Raw genomic sequence first — 15,368 nt, 5'->3', positions numbered from 1 at the left:
ATTAAAAGGATTTCAAACGCATTGAAAATTATTTTTAAATAATTATCCAGCAAATTGATTTTACTTTAAAACACGCAGAATATTTTAATGCACAAAAAAAGGCATAACAATTTTTTGCTCACAAGCATTTACCTTTTACCATTTTCTGTGAAACATAAATCTTATAAATGCATATTTTTCATTGTCAGCAGAGAGTTATTTTTTTTTCAGAGAAGTTTTCCTTTTCTCTGAGGTGGAGAGTGGCCTCTACAAAATGCAAATTAGTTTTGTGGATATGAATTGAAGACGCGCGTGAAAAAGGCGTGCCGAGAATAAAAAAAACCGTCGGTCATTTTCTCCCTCGCAGCGCAACGGCGGACGCGAAAATAATAACGAACTCAAAAATCTCGCCCAGAATATTAACAAAACATTTTTTCATTTCCTGAAGTGCTGCAGCCTGTTGTGCTTTGGAATATAAAATAAAACTCCATATCAGCCTGCGGGACTTTGGCTCGCTTTCTCGCCAGACACAATGCTCCAGCGTGTGTATGGCTTTGATTAATGCATGTGTTTGCTGGAGATTTTTCTCCGCACCTGCACGGTGGATGCTGTGGGTTACGTAAATCTGTAAAACGGGTCGTCTGGATGGATTTCGGTACTACTTTCCCTCGCCGGTTTAATGCTTTTATTGCCCGTCTGGACCGACCAGATTGGCAAGAGTGAAAGAAAACGACCCGCGGCCATTGCGGCAAGTGTAAATGTCAAATCAAGATTTGGCTCTTTAATTACAGCACAGGCATGAGGAAGAGAATTTAGAATAATATGCTGTCGGTGGTACAGCTTTTATATTATTATTTTTAATAACAACACATACAAGTAGTATATATAAAATGTAACTTAAAAATTTAAACAGGTTTTTTGTCAAATGTCAAATATTAATAATTGAATGTTAAATTTAATTCAGCTATTTTTCTTTTCCATAATGTAGTTTTGCTAATTGCTAAAATTAAAAAAATTGTTTGTTTAAATATATGTGATTTCAAATCATTATGATTTAAAAGCTTTTATTTTATTCTTAATATTTAAATTAATTCCTGCCATAGTATAAATTTAATATATTCAGTGAAAAGTGGATGTTTCGCTCAGTTATCTTGTGCAAGAATTATTTTTTATACTTTTTTATGATTTAATTATCATAAAATTTTGACGATTAAACTCTATTTTTGGTCCTTGAATCACATTACTACTGCATGAAATATTTCCTGACACGTCCATTCCTTCCCAAACCATTCATTTTATTAAAAAAAATTTAATAACATTATTTAAATCATGTTAATTAAAAACCTACCGTTTAAAATAAACAACCCTGACCTAAGATGTTTGTGGTCTCCGATGGCTTTCGAGTTCCACAACTTGGCAAGCCGGCCGGCCGGCTTTGGGCTCGTGTGCTTTCTCTCATACCTGCCACGGCAGCAAATAATAAAAAGACACATCGGCCAAGGAAGAAACGCACGTGTTTGCCCAAGGGGCTGCTTTTCATATGAAATATTCAGCAATGAAAAGTAGTACCTGCTGATGCTCGTTCGATCGCCGCTTTCAACGGATCAGGTGCCATATTATGAGCATGGTGGCCAAAGTGCTCCACTTGAAACTTTGTCTTGCAAACTGCGCCGAGTTTCAATTATGCTTCGCAGGTTATTGATGGTCGGACCCGAAAATGAAGGCAGAGTTGGTTTATCTGTTCGTAAAAATATAACGTATACGGGTGGTGTGCGAAACTGGGTGCTGCTTTTTGATAATGGTCCGTGCAGGCGGAGCGGATTATTGCCGCTGAAAGGGCTTATGCGCTGGGCCTAATCCGGGTGTATCGCTTGTGGGGCCCTCGGCCAAAAATTGTGTAGGACGCCGAGCTCATTATAAAAAGCAGGCAATCATTGATGCGCTTGATTTTCTAGAAATAAACATGCCAAATAATTCGCAAATCAATTCCACTTCAAAAGTAACAATGTCAACGACTCTTATTTCTGAGAAGGAAATGGGGAAATAATAAAATTTGAATTTAAAAATCAGTAGAACATTCTGGTTTCATAATCGAAGCGGAAAACTCCGTTAAAAAGTTGCAACTGACAGTGAGTGTTGGAATTTATCTGAATTTCGGACGGATTGCAAATAAACGACGAGACAAATATATTGTAAGTTTGTTATTGTAAGTTTTATAAAACAATTTTCAAGAAAAACAACAAGAGAATTTTAAAATCATTTAGAGAAATGTTGTCAATGTTTGCTTTTTGCTGAAGTTAGCTATTCACGGCTCTCCAAATTTTGTTTAACTTTCTCATACAATTGACGCAATTAACAATTGCAATTTCTGTGGTTTCTCTACAAGGGTTTATTTTGAGCACACAACATTATTCACAAAATATATTAACTTGCTTTGTATATTATCCTAAAGGCGAAAGGGGTAGAAAGGGATGTCAGGAATTTTGAGTCCACTTTCCGACTCGGAATGCTGTGAGAGGAACATTGGGCATCGCTCGTGGCTCTTTCCTCTTTTGCGGAATGCACATTGTTCTAAATGTGTCTGCGTTCTCTGAATGAACTCACTTTAGGGCTAAAAGGAAAATGATTGTGTTTTCCGAGAAAAATTATCTGAAAATTTGCATAATTTGCAATTTTGAAGACAAAAGCTATTGACAATAGGACGCGTTGAAAAAATTAATTTAAACAAACATCGGCCCCTTTTCACGCGTTTTATTGCAGCCGATTTCATGCAAATTACGACTCCGCCCCACGGACGACCCAAATGCGGCCGAGTGTTCATAATTACGTAAGGATGAGTTGGCTTGGCTATGCGTTTATAACTATTACGTTTGTTTGGGAGATGTGCATCTCCGGCGGAAGACCACCGATTTCGCAACGCAGCGTGACTTCTACCTCAAAAGTGGGGACGCCGTTTGCTGGGGGACATTAACAGATTATCAAAGTTTGCCACCCCACCGCAGAAAACGTTGCTGCGGCCGCAAGAGCGAGAACCGACACAAAGTTATTAATTATGGCAGTCGAGCTCGTCTATATTGCACCCCGGGAAAAGTTTTATTTATGCTTTAGTATATTATTCTTTTTTTTTATTCCTCGGCAGCTTTGTGCAACGATTAAATTTTATGAATACCGGGAACAAAGTTTCAGAAAAAAATTGCTGCGGTGGATTTATTAAAAAGTGTTGTATGCATTTGCCGAGGGCAGAGAGTCAAAATCGTTCGGTTGGAAAAATCGAAAAAGGTGGCAGCTTTTGTCAATATATGAATTTGATTTATTTTTGATCGGCTGGCCTGAAAATTGGATTACTCGGCACCAGATTAAAAATGGCCAGCGTCGAAAAAGCAAAATTAATCCACGGGGGTGAACGTTAAAATACAGCATCAAAAAATAATATTTTCCTAAGGGTTGGAAAAACAGCAGAGACTGGCCAAATGCATGAGAAATCGCAACTGATGTTGCAGGTGCAAAGCAACAGGGTTGATTTTCCCGGAAAGCTATTTATCAAGGTTCATGTTCACACATCAATTGCACTAATTGATGGTCAGAAGTTATTTCATAGCAATTAAGCTCTCATGTAAATGTGAATCAATCATCAAGGAAACGCGGCGTGACCTAGAATTGAGAACGTTTTGTGTGGGATCAACGGCGAGCTATGATTCATCACAAACAGCATCTCAAAGCCTGAGACTGCTATTTTGCATATAACTGAGCCATTTGCAGAGTCATTCTTGCATTATGAATTTTGTTAATTAACCTTCTCATAAGAAAATTTGTTTCAATATATAATCTTACTCATTTTAAACTGATTAAAAACTTATAAAATTGACTGAAATGGTCAATTTTTTTCAGCTGAAGGTCAAATTTTGTTATTCATTTTTGATTGCATGTGTCTACGTGGGTGGATTGAACTTTCGACTCCACGCGTCACCATCGTATGATTAATCAAGATAAACTCGGTGGCAATGTAAACAAGCTATTCTGTTAAATATTTGTAATTAATTTCTGCGCAGCTTTTGTGTTGGAGAATTAATTTTCACGCGCATAATGAAACGCTACCAGATTTCTCCACTGATGCAAATTCACCACCGTGACGTTCATTCGGCATTTTGCATAGCGAATAATCAAAACAACCCGCGGAGATATTACAAAATTTATCCAAATGAATCGGTGACAGGCGAATTCATTTCCGCTGCGACACGCGCGGAACTCAATGGATGAAAACGTCAAAGGGCGTGCAATGATTGATTTTTAACGCTTGCAACACATTTCAACACTTATTGTTAGGAACTTTCTGTATCGCTTCAATAGGGCTTTGCACTCTAAAATAAATAAATTACTTTATTTAAGTATTTTTATTGACGATTAATAGACCAAACACTGAGGGAAATATTTACTAACTTTTAAGTCATGGGCATTTGTTGAGCGTCAATTAATTATTTTTACTGAATTGAACTCACTTTTTAAGTTCATATAAGTAAAAGCAGCAATTGCTATTTGTTGAATGAACAAATCACTATTTATTGATTAACTAAATGTTTTTTTCTGTATACAATTAAATTTTGATTGATTACAAGTAAATATTTTGTTGAATTCGCCATGTTTTTTGATCAAGGATTTCAAGTAATACTGAAAGCTAATGGCAACTAATCAATTTGTTGCGACCAACAATCTTTTACTATAAACAAGTCAAAAATGACTTGAACGGTTCAAAACTGCTACGAGCGCCACCTGACTACGTCATTTCCGGCCTCATGGTCAGGTTCAGTTAAGAGGATGGCGGTGGACGTGCATCATGTCGGCTGATTATTTTCCAAGAAAATGTGGATATTTTGCGGATTCAGGCAACAAAAACCTAGCGGAGGCATCAATTAATGATACACCCATTGTTTGAAGGTAAGCGCTCTAACAATTTGATAAGAAATAAGTAGTTTTAAGTCGAATAAAAGAGAATTTACGAAGCTCGACATTTTTCTATCAGATTAATAAAATAATTTAAAATATTTTCAGAGGACGTTTCAATACAATGGAAACACTTCTATTTCACAAATGAAAGGACATCCCACTTGAATTGATTGAAAATTTTCCACCAAGTGAGAAACCAACTCTTGCTGCAACATCCAAAATTTCCATGATCAGCACTAATTGGCATCATGCAGTGGTTCCAAATCAGCAGTGTACCCTTGTGGACGCGCCAGATAAGGTTTTCACCTAAGTATAATTTTTAATGTCAAATATTTGATTCAATGCAGGGCCTTTGTCATATGTTTTGTCAGAGAGCCAGCAAATTTGTTCGTTAATGTTTTTAGATTTCCCGCGCGCATTTTACGTTGTTTGTGAATGTTTTGGACAATCAATAAAATTATTTGTCAAATGAAAACAAAATTTTCTTAATTCAAATAAAACCTTAAGTTCCTTCAAATAAATAGTAATTTGAACCAACTAAAAATGTGACTAAATATATGAAGCACAGAAGGTTGGCAGTTTAGTAAAAGATGACTTGATTTAAGTCATATGATGACTTGACTGGAAGGCGCAACTGCAAAAATTCAACTCAATCCATGACTTGATTCAAGTAAATAAATGAGTTGAACCAATGACTTAGGACAACAAAATATCATGACTTGAATTTCAAGACATGGGCATTTGTTGGCGCAAGTCATGAGCTGATTTGGCTCAAAATCGATCAAAAAAGTGACTGAATTCAAGTAAATATGATTTCATACAAGTAAATATTTCTCTCAGTGAAGGATTCTCTATAGAGTTCCGGTACTTTCCTCTTTGTATTCAATCAAGTGTTTCAGCACCCGATTTAAATTTGTTGGAATTTATTTCTTAAATAAACTTCTTGATTAATTTTAAATCTCGTAATGATTGATGGTCAGTTCTAGAAGCCGGATTTAAAAACAGGTTTTTATATTATAATAGAGACCGTGTATGACTAGTACACGTTAAAAATATGTGTGTGCTCATGAAATGAGAATGCCGTTGCTTTTTCGCCCTTACTGTACTTTCTGAATCATTCATATTCGGAAAGCAAGCGCTGGAAGGCCTCTTTGTGCCGCGCCTGACACAATAAATGCATAGCGTGACGTCACCTGCGCGCAATTATACATATGAAAATATTTACAGCCGTTTATTCACGTACCGTCGCTACTAAACCCCTTCTTACACAAGTTGCTGGAGGCGAATCATGCTTCGCGATATAATTATTAAATTTCAGAATAGGAGCCGCCGTGTGGGACCAAATTCCCCAGGTTCTCATGACTTTTCTTCTCTTTTTATGCAGATGATAATGATCGTCCTGATTTAATTAAAGATTGTTAACCACCTTTTGCATTAATCAACTTAAAAAATTAGTTTGAAATTTAAATAATCTACTGTGTAAAAACTAAAAAGAGAATTACCAGATTTTTTTTTTTACATTTCTTTAATGTTAATTTGGTTCAGAACAGATTTGAAAATCTAATTAAAATTAATTTAAAATGAGCTAGATTTTTTAGCTAAAAAATCAAACCAGCAGCTAAAGTTAATTTCCTAGTAATCTAGGGAACTAATAATACTTCTTTAAAATAATCGGTCCCGCGAGCTGCTGATTTTCAAGGTTTCCACAGCGACCGCTAGAAATATTAAAGGATTTGATGGTCACTGAACTTCCATCAAAGATTGGCTAATATTAATAGGCGAGAGCAGGCGAGAGGTGCTTCTATAATCTGATCGTCGATTCAGATTTTTGTGAGCTTTTCATCGGACTCTGCGAATTTTGGATCGAATAAAAGTATAATTTTTTTTTATAAAATTTTAGATATTGCAGGATTTATTCTGGACTGTCACAAATAAATTAATTATATAATCATTTAAACAAAATAAAAAAATCTTTATAATTTACTGAAAACTTATCTTTTAATTTATTTTGTTTTTAAATTTAGAAATTTGAATTTCTGTATTCCAAATTTTGATATTTTTTTTTCGTTTAGTTTGAAACGAAACACGGCCGGACATTGCTGTGATCCGAGGGTGCTCTGTTCACAAAGCAAGCTTGCACGCTGGGAGAATAAAATGCTGCAGAGAAGCCGGCTCGGCCGCGCCTCATGTCGGGGGCACGAAAACGCAACAATGCCGTCGAAATTCGCGTGGAAATTATTGTAAAAAGTGATCAGTGCCTACCTGGGGGTGCGAATCACAGTAATCCAAGGGCGAATCACGCAGGTGGCGAGTCCTTTTCACCAAATTCACGGAAAAAGCAAGCAAGACGAACGCGCTCGATGGCCCTGGCGGCCCTCCAACGCTACACTACACGCCTCGCTCGCTGTACCTGCGTCGAGCAAAGAACTTTGTTCACCTCCTTCCCCCACTTTCTTACCTGGCTGACACTACCTGAGGAGCTGGCAGCGGCCGCAAGGACCACTCCGCGTGCCTCTGCCTCGGCATAATGGGCCTTACGAGCCGCTGCTCCCCTCGATTACTTCACCTGTGCGTACCGCCGGCTGCATTCCATGGGAACATCTTCTCTCCAAACTCGCGGCGGGCCACGAAATATGGGAAAGAAAACGCATGCTGATAATTGAGCCACACATTTGTAATATCACTCCTCTTCTCATGGCACAATTCTGACTCCTGTCTCACTGTGTAGATTTTTATCGTTGATTGTAAGTTTGAAAAATTCCCTTATATCAATTTGTTATCGAATGTCTATCAGATAAATGAAATAAATTTCATGACACAAAAGGTCAAAGATCTAGCATTGATAACGTTACGTGTAAAAACCTAAACGGAATATGCAATTAAAAAAATCCTTCACAGTTTTAAGGCAATTTTACTTTTCATTGATATATATATTTGAAATTTAATAATCAAATGAAGTCCTAATTTAACTAATAATATTAAAGATTATTGAAAATCATTTGTTATTTGGTTTTTAACTGGATATATATCTAGATAAAGTTATTTTCTTATTCACAGAATTCAATTCGGTTTAGATCCACTAAATAATATAAAATTTAATACCATATTTCCATGTGTAGGATGCATTCACACAATTCTAAAATTTAAAATAGTTTTGAAAATGATATTTACGAAAGAAAACTAAGCTTTTTATGAGACGCAATAATTAATCGCAGCGATTAAAATCTTTCTGTAATTTTTTGTATCGTTTTTATGTATGCAAAATGTTATTGGACCAAAAGAACGCGGGCTGTACCAAAAGCAAAATGACATCATCATGCAAGTCACGTGTGTAGCGTGTGTCAGATGTTTTTTCAAATTCGCAAATTGAGTTAGTGAAGGCACTCTGCTCATGCGTGCAAAAAAAATTGCACCCCTATAAAAGTGCCTTTGATGGCATAGCAGATACACAAAAAAGGGATTTTTTAAACAAATCACAGTTAAACTAAAAATAGGTTTTTAATCATTTTCATTGTTCAACAGGTTCCTTTTTGTATTAAATTGTATTATATATTGAGATTCGCGTTGCACATAGAGCAAAGAAATAAAAAAGAAGCCAATTTGGTGATACATCTTTTTATGTATAAAATGAGGAAAGAAACAGAGGGAGCTTTCTGTTGAATTTAGCGGCGCACAAAGCCAATTTGTACACCAAAACAATATTACTCCGTCACTCTTGTGCGTCGCAGCAGAGAAGAAATAAAAACAAATTTAGCTCGGAAAGAAAACTCCCTAAAAATAAATTGATAAATCAGCGAGCAAAGGAAAGGGAAGGAATGGAGTCTCTTTGAAATCACTGCAACGCCAATGTACGTGGAGAACTTTTTGCGAGAGACGCCCAGCACCGACTCACTACCCTACATTTCAATTTCGGGCCGTCCATTGTGCGGCGGTTTCATCTCAGCACTCAGGTTGCGCCGCGCGAGTAATGAGTTTGGTCCAAGAGAAAGAGTCTGCAGGAGAACGAGACCGAAATTGTTTTGTTGCATGGCCGGCCGGTCGGCTCTGGTGCGGCTTTTGCATTTTTATCGGCAAAGAAAGGCTTAAGGTAAGGACGCTGTACAGTTAGATTACAAAGAAGGCCCCTCGGCAAGGCGGCTTTCAGCCGGTCGCGCGCTAGGAATCTGCGCTGGCGGGGCTCGGCGCAAGAATGGGCCCAGAGCGAAAACCGCCGCAACGCAAATAAGGAGGACCTTCCTGAAACCGCCGGCATTCGAAATAGCAACAGCCCATTCTAAATTTGCTGCACTATGTTTGGCCAAACTACAAAGACAAGTGAGTGTCTTGATCCTTCCAGAAAAGAATGGCAGATGGGGCCCTTAAAATTTGATGGTTGTCTTATTGAGGTTATTCAAGTCCGCATTGATTTTATTAATTAACAAAAAATGAATAAAACATGATTATTTTTTTAATTCAAAAGATTAGTTTGATATAGTTTCACAACATGCATATTATATAATCATCATTATTTTATGGAAAATCCTTACAAATAATTTAAACATTTTAAATGAAATAAAATATTTAACAGGAAATGGGCGAACTTGTTTCATATAATTTTTTTAACAACATTGATCTGTGTTGAAAAATCTAATCGCTAGAAATTTAGGTTTGCTTTCTCATTAAATAAAACTACTTGCTCAATCTGGAACCTAATTTTTAAATTTTGTTTACCAAAATGTAGTATTTTTATAGGTTGTAGCAACTTATCATAAAGACCGGACTTGGAGTAATTTTTAATTTTGCAATACAATATCAAATAAAAAAAATAATAATAAATTTAAATCTTCGCAATGTAAAATAAAGATTATAAATATTTTTCATTACAAATTAATACATTTTTTTATTTCATTAATAATCAAATGCTGTAACATAAAGTTTTTTATTATCTAGAATAGCATGAAAATCAATAAAATAATTTATAATTAAAACTAATATAGATTATATGTATAAATGCTACATTAATTTATAAATACATATCATCGTTATATTTTTGTAAAATTCAAAAGCAATTGCATTTCAATAAAAGAATTTAATTAATAATAATATCAAATTTATTTTTGCTTTTGGCGTCAGCAAAGTATTTATAGTGGACAGATTTTTGCTTCAGAAACTCTAAAAATTAGAAATATTTGTTTTCACTTGAATTTTTTGCTGCTGCTATATTATAGCGGGAGCGCATTTGCTCTCTCTGACCAAGGGATTGATGTTCTTTGAATGCTTCTTTTTTTGTCGACCCCTGACGCACAGCTTTTCAGCCCCATTCATCACGAACAAAAAAAAGTGGCGGGAAAACATATTAACATCCCACCCAAGGGCGAAAACACCTGCTGGATAAGGGGACGAGAGATGCTGCTGAGATTTTTTCCCCGAACCGAGAAGATTGGAATAAAAGAGCGAAAACAACTCGACCCCTAATACCTGCCTGCGTTTGAGCGTTTTTATTAAATCAAAATCATGAACGTCGAGCCCTCCTGCATCAAAATCAGGAGCTACAGGAAATTAAGTGTATTTTGATTTACAGGAATTTTATGGAAATAAAGCTTGCGTTGTTTTTGTTTCAGAGGCAGTCGGTGGAATTTTCTTCAAAAATTTAATGGGTGTTCGTGTTTGACCAAAGGGAGAGTGTCGGTGGAATACGATTAGGAGCTTTTCGTTAACTTGCTTGGGTGCATAAAAATGTAAATTAGGACCACCTGCCTGGATCCTCCCCAATTGATTATTTATGAAAAGCTCAAAATAGATAAATTTTGTTCTGAAATGTTTTTAAATTCATCAAAATGCAACTTCAAACCAGCTTTATTGAGTGGGGAAGAGATTATTCCTTATTTAATATCTTAAAAAAAAAATAATAATTTTTATTAACTTTTTACCAAATAAAATAAAATTAATATCAACTTTTCACAAATTTTAATTGTAAAAAAGTTTGCAAAAATAATTTTTAAAAGTCAACAATTTATTCGGCTTATTGTTAGCAAATTTATATAAAGTTAGTAAATATTCAAGATCATGCGGCAATAAAACATGTTACTCTGGTTGTCGCGCAATAAGACTACATCCGGAGAGCGCTCTTTATTCGTGCACTGGGACACACATTTTACACGTCTCAGTGGCGGCGGCGACGATTTCGAATGTAAATTCAATTTATTTGTTCGCAAGCTGCGCGCTTCTCTTCTTCCGACTCGATTTTCATCCTGAAGAGGCAAGCGACTTCCAGGAAAACAACGCTCTTGCTTCTTTCTCTCTCGCTGCTGCTACCCCGTCAGTGGAGCACCTCTTTTTGAGAGTTGTTTGTTTTGTGCTCATTACGTGATACCAGCCCCAGATCCGTGCGAGAATCACCGACTCGGCAAGCGTTTGAAGTCTCAAAGTTGAGAAGAATGAGGAATAAAGGCTTTTGTCGAGCAATGCTTTGAATTGCATTCGCTCGTATGCGGACAAATTTTCTAAGTAAGCCCTTCAAGCACACATGCATGCACAGCTAAATTCAATTGTTCTTAATTTCAAACTCTGTGTGTGCCATGGAGAGTGAAATTTTGTGTATGAGCGCAAAATAAAATTGATTATGAATTGATTATACTGAATTCAATCCGTAGATATGAATATTCAAAATTTGCCAGGTGATTTTCTTAAAGAAACAATAAAAAATTTAATTACTACCATATTTACTGATGCAAAATTTTGACCAGATTTCTTTATTTGCACCAACTATGATGGTTTATTTTGTAATATTCAAGTAAATCCAAGATTATGTCTATTATTCGTTTAATGAATTTTGAATAATTAATTTGATTTTCAAAGTCTAAATTTAACATTTTTTTTTACCAGCTTTTAAGGTTTTATTTCTTTTCCAATATAAACAAAATAAAATTAAACTAACATTGCCGAGTTTATTTTGAATGAATTGTAAATATTAAATTTATAACAATTGAAAATATAATAAATTAAAGGTACTAGTAGAATGCTATTGTTGTTCAAATTATTACTATTTAGTGAAATTTAAAATATAAATGTACGAAAAATAATAAAAAAATTATAAAGTTATTTTTTAAATAAACCATATGTTTGTTCAGCCCGGTGTTCTTCTTCAATCGTCTTTTTCTCGTTACTGTAAACTGTATGAAATAACAATAATAACCGATTGCACGCCTTCACTCACTCACTCACTTCAGCTGCCGTGTGCATAACGGGTTAGCCGCCTCTTTCTTTCTCTCTCACTTGATTCTCCTTCCTCGCATACCTCGTCCTCCTCTCCAGAAAAGACGGCAAATGTAATAATATAATTGTTCAAAAATAAATCCTGCACACTCGCCATACGGCACATAAAGATAAAGAAAGGCGTGGGCGAGGTGGCCCCTTTTCCTTAGAATATTTTCAAACAAGGAAGTGTCACCTTTGGTATGGAAGGAGGAAGTTACTGCTATTAATTTTGGCTCCAATGCCTTAATAGTGCTGCGCCGTTACATATTTTCGCTCCGCGCGTGCATTACACACTGTGTGCAAACTACAGCCGCGGCACGTGCTCCTGCTAAACTATAAAAATTGTTTTCCACTCGACGTGACAACTGTTCCGATATATAGCGGTCGACGGCGACATTGTTGTGGCGCATGAGACGAGGAGAATTTCACACATTGTAGAAGAAGAATTCAGAAATGAGTCGCCACTGGCGGTCATAAGGAAAACACTGAAAAAATTAAATTAAATTAAATGGATGAAATTGGCAAATAGGGAATTTTTTTTATATACATTTAAAATAACAATTATTTGAAGATGAAAACTAACAATAATTATAATTAAGCTATTTTCAACAGCTCAACGTCATAAAGGAATATCATGTAACGCAAATTTAAAATAATAATAATAATTTGTAAAAGAATATCTGATTATATGATTAGAATAATACACAGTCATTTTTTTTTTAAATTCCGTTGCTATTTTCATTTTTTAATTTGTCAATTTAAATATTTTAAATTTTCCAACAAAAAATAGATGTATTAAAAAAGAATAAAAATGTGATGATAGTCAAATATTGGTTACATTATTAGTTGATAAAACGAGCTATAAATTTTTTTCTGAATTCATATTTTTTTTATTAGCAATTCACTGAGAATTGCGTCATTAACTTAGATTTCACTAAAAAATTATTTGAAAAGAAAATATTCCAATCCAGTTCAGAGAGGACATGATTTGTTGGTGTCATCATTAGAATCAATGCAATTACTCAATAGCAATATGAGATCAAGCTGATGTTGTTGAAATCCCATTTGTGACCGATATTATTCATCCACATGACATATTGTAAACGCCTTCAAAGGCGGTAGATCAGATCGCTGCGAGGATACACCGAGCCCTCTGCAAATGTGATTTGCGATTTGTGTTGTCCCTCAACGCTCGTCCTGATTACATAACATATTGTGCACAGATGAAACTGAATTATGAACTTGGCGGTCTCTGCAGAGCACATGTGGAGCACAGTTAGAGATTGCGCTTCCGCGAGCGGTGCGCACGAAGATGAACCATAATTCAAAATAATTGCGTTTTATTATAAACCGGACAACTTCATGAACTGTTACATGCCTGTTTGTGACTGACAGATTGAGCCATAATCATTAATTTACATTCAGAATGAAATCCTTCAGAGTGGATTAATAATTTTTCAGAGTCAAGTTTGTTTTCCTGGTCAGTAACACTGCTCAAATAAGAGAATCGGATATAGGAATTGAAGCGTGACCGCCATAGTTTGTTGCGAATCGAACAGAATCGGCACATAAAGCCATTGGACCGCGGCAAAAGTTGTTTTTGAAGACAATTAGCATCCATCTTTTTTGAACCAAAAAATGCGTGGTCGCCTATTCGCGAGAGGAAAGATTGCACAAGATGGGAAAGGAGCGGTCAAGCAAATACGCGGCGCCGAGAGAAGAAAATAACGGGACAACTCGCGCAGACAATAATTACATTCAGCCATCCTCGCTTGCCTACTAGATTCCTCCGCGGGCAAGACAAAAAATTTGCCACACTTCCAGAAAGTAAGAGTCAGCAAAAGAAATAATGCCGAATTCGTTTTAAAAATATCTAACTAGGGTACTTTCATCATTATTTTGCAAAATAAAACATATTTAAATAATGAAATAACGTCTCAATGATTATAAATGCTTTTTTTCTAATAATTTCTTTTAATATCAAAATATAATTTAATATCCTGATAAAATTTATGATTAAAATCTGCGTTTCCAGTTTATTGTTATAAAATGTATATATTCATCGAAAAATGGATAAAGCGAATTTAGGGAGCGACCTTGACAAAATTTGATTAAACCGATAAGTCCCAGCACGCTGAATGCAATCACGAGTTCCGCACGTCCCACGAGAACAATCGAGTCCAGAGCGAATGACTTGGTCGAATTCAGATTTTTTCACAGACGGCGCCCACCAAAGCAGAAATGGTGTGTGGCTCTGGTGTGTTATCGCGGTGAGCGAGAAAAGTTAATTAAAAAAGCTGGCTCTGGCGCATTTGCCTGCGGAATACCCGCTTCAGCAGCGGACTTCCTGAGAGCAGGTTTTTCGCTATTCCTCGCCGCGCGCAAGTGATGAGAGTTGCGAGGGTCGACAACCTTTCTCAGGGCGGCCACTCCACGCCTGATTACGCAAGGCTGCCTGACGCGCATTCCTTTTGCATCGTCACAGCCAATTTGCTCGCCAGCAAAACCTATAGATAGATGGATTGCCTTCTGAATTCTCCTTCGCACGTTTGCTCCGCTCCTCACAAGTAACACGTCCTTATGCCGCAATTGATTAGGTGCGAGTATGGCCAACCATCTGATGGTTCATTGTGATAGCCCATTGAATACAGAAACAGCTGCCGAATAAAAAAAAGAAAATAATATTTTTTTATATCTTTTCATTGAAAACGTTCTCCTTTTTTAAATCCTAATAACAAATTCAATCAAATAAAACATTTACTAATAAAAAGTTTTATCGTGTAAAAAATTATTATTCGATTTAGATGACATAGCTGGCGAAACTTTGATGTTCATTGACTCTTGATTAAATCGCGGTTGGGGAGATGAGCGCCTGTGCCCTTGACCCCGGCGCAGGTGTAATTCTATTAGGCTGGGCCGCGCTCCAAAGTTTGAAGGTTTTGTTTGGTGACGCAACCACGCGCGTTCGATGAATAAATTCCTGTGCATCCCATAAAGTAGTGGATTTGCTGCGTGAGGTGCGTACGGAATTGGCGGTGGGTGTCACTGCACTTGCCTGACCCTTGCCTTTTCTGGCTCGCGCAAAATTCATTAGCTGCCTAATTTTTCATAATTAAGCTCGTTACGTGAGAGATGATAACACCCTCTGACGAACTTGCAAGATAACTCATTTTAATTAGCCGTCAAACTTTATAAAGCGTTGTTAAAATTGA

General features: G+C 36.2%; 1 protein-coding gene across 4 annotated transcripts in view; it reads right to left on the bottom strand.

The window, feature by feature from the left end:
- Window positions 1-7,319, bottom strand: part of LOC132198041 (uncharacterized) — a 53,965-nt gene extending 46,646 nt beyond the window's left edge. For all 4 annotated transcript variants that reach the window (XM_059621766.1, XM_059621767.1, XM_059621768.1 and 1 more), the window contains exon 1: window positions 7,183-7,319. The gene's annotated coding sequence lies outside the window, so the exon portion shown is untranslated. The remainder of the gene's footprint in view (window positions 1-7,182) is intronic.
- Window positions 7,320-15,368: the final 8,049 nt, after the last annotated feature.

The sequence above is a fragment of the Neocloeon triangulifer genome, unplaced genomic scaffold, assembly GCF_031216515.1.
Source record: "Neocloeon triangulifer isolate White Clay Creek 2 clone unplaced genomic scaffold, ASM3121651v1 ptg000012l, whole genome shotgun sequence".
In the NCBI taxonomy this organism is placed as follows: Eukaryota; Metazoa; Arthropoda; class Insecta; order Ephemeroptera; family Baetidae; genus Neocloeon; species Neocloeon triangulifer.
The sequence above is the reverse complement of the archived record's forward strand: the minus strand, read 5'-3'. Positions and strand labels throughout refer to the sequence as shown.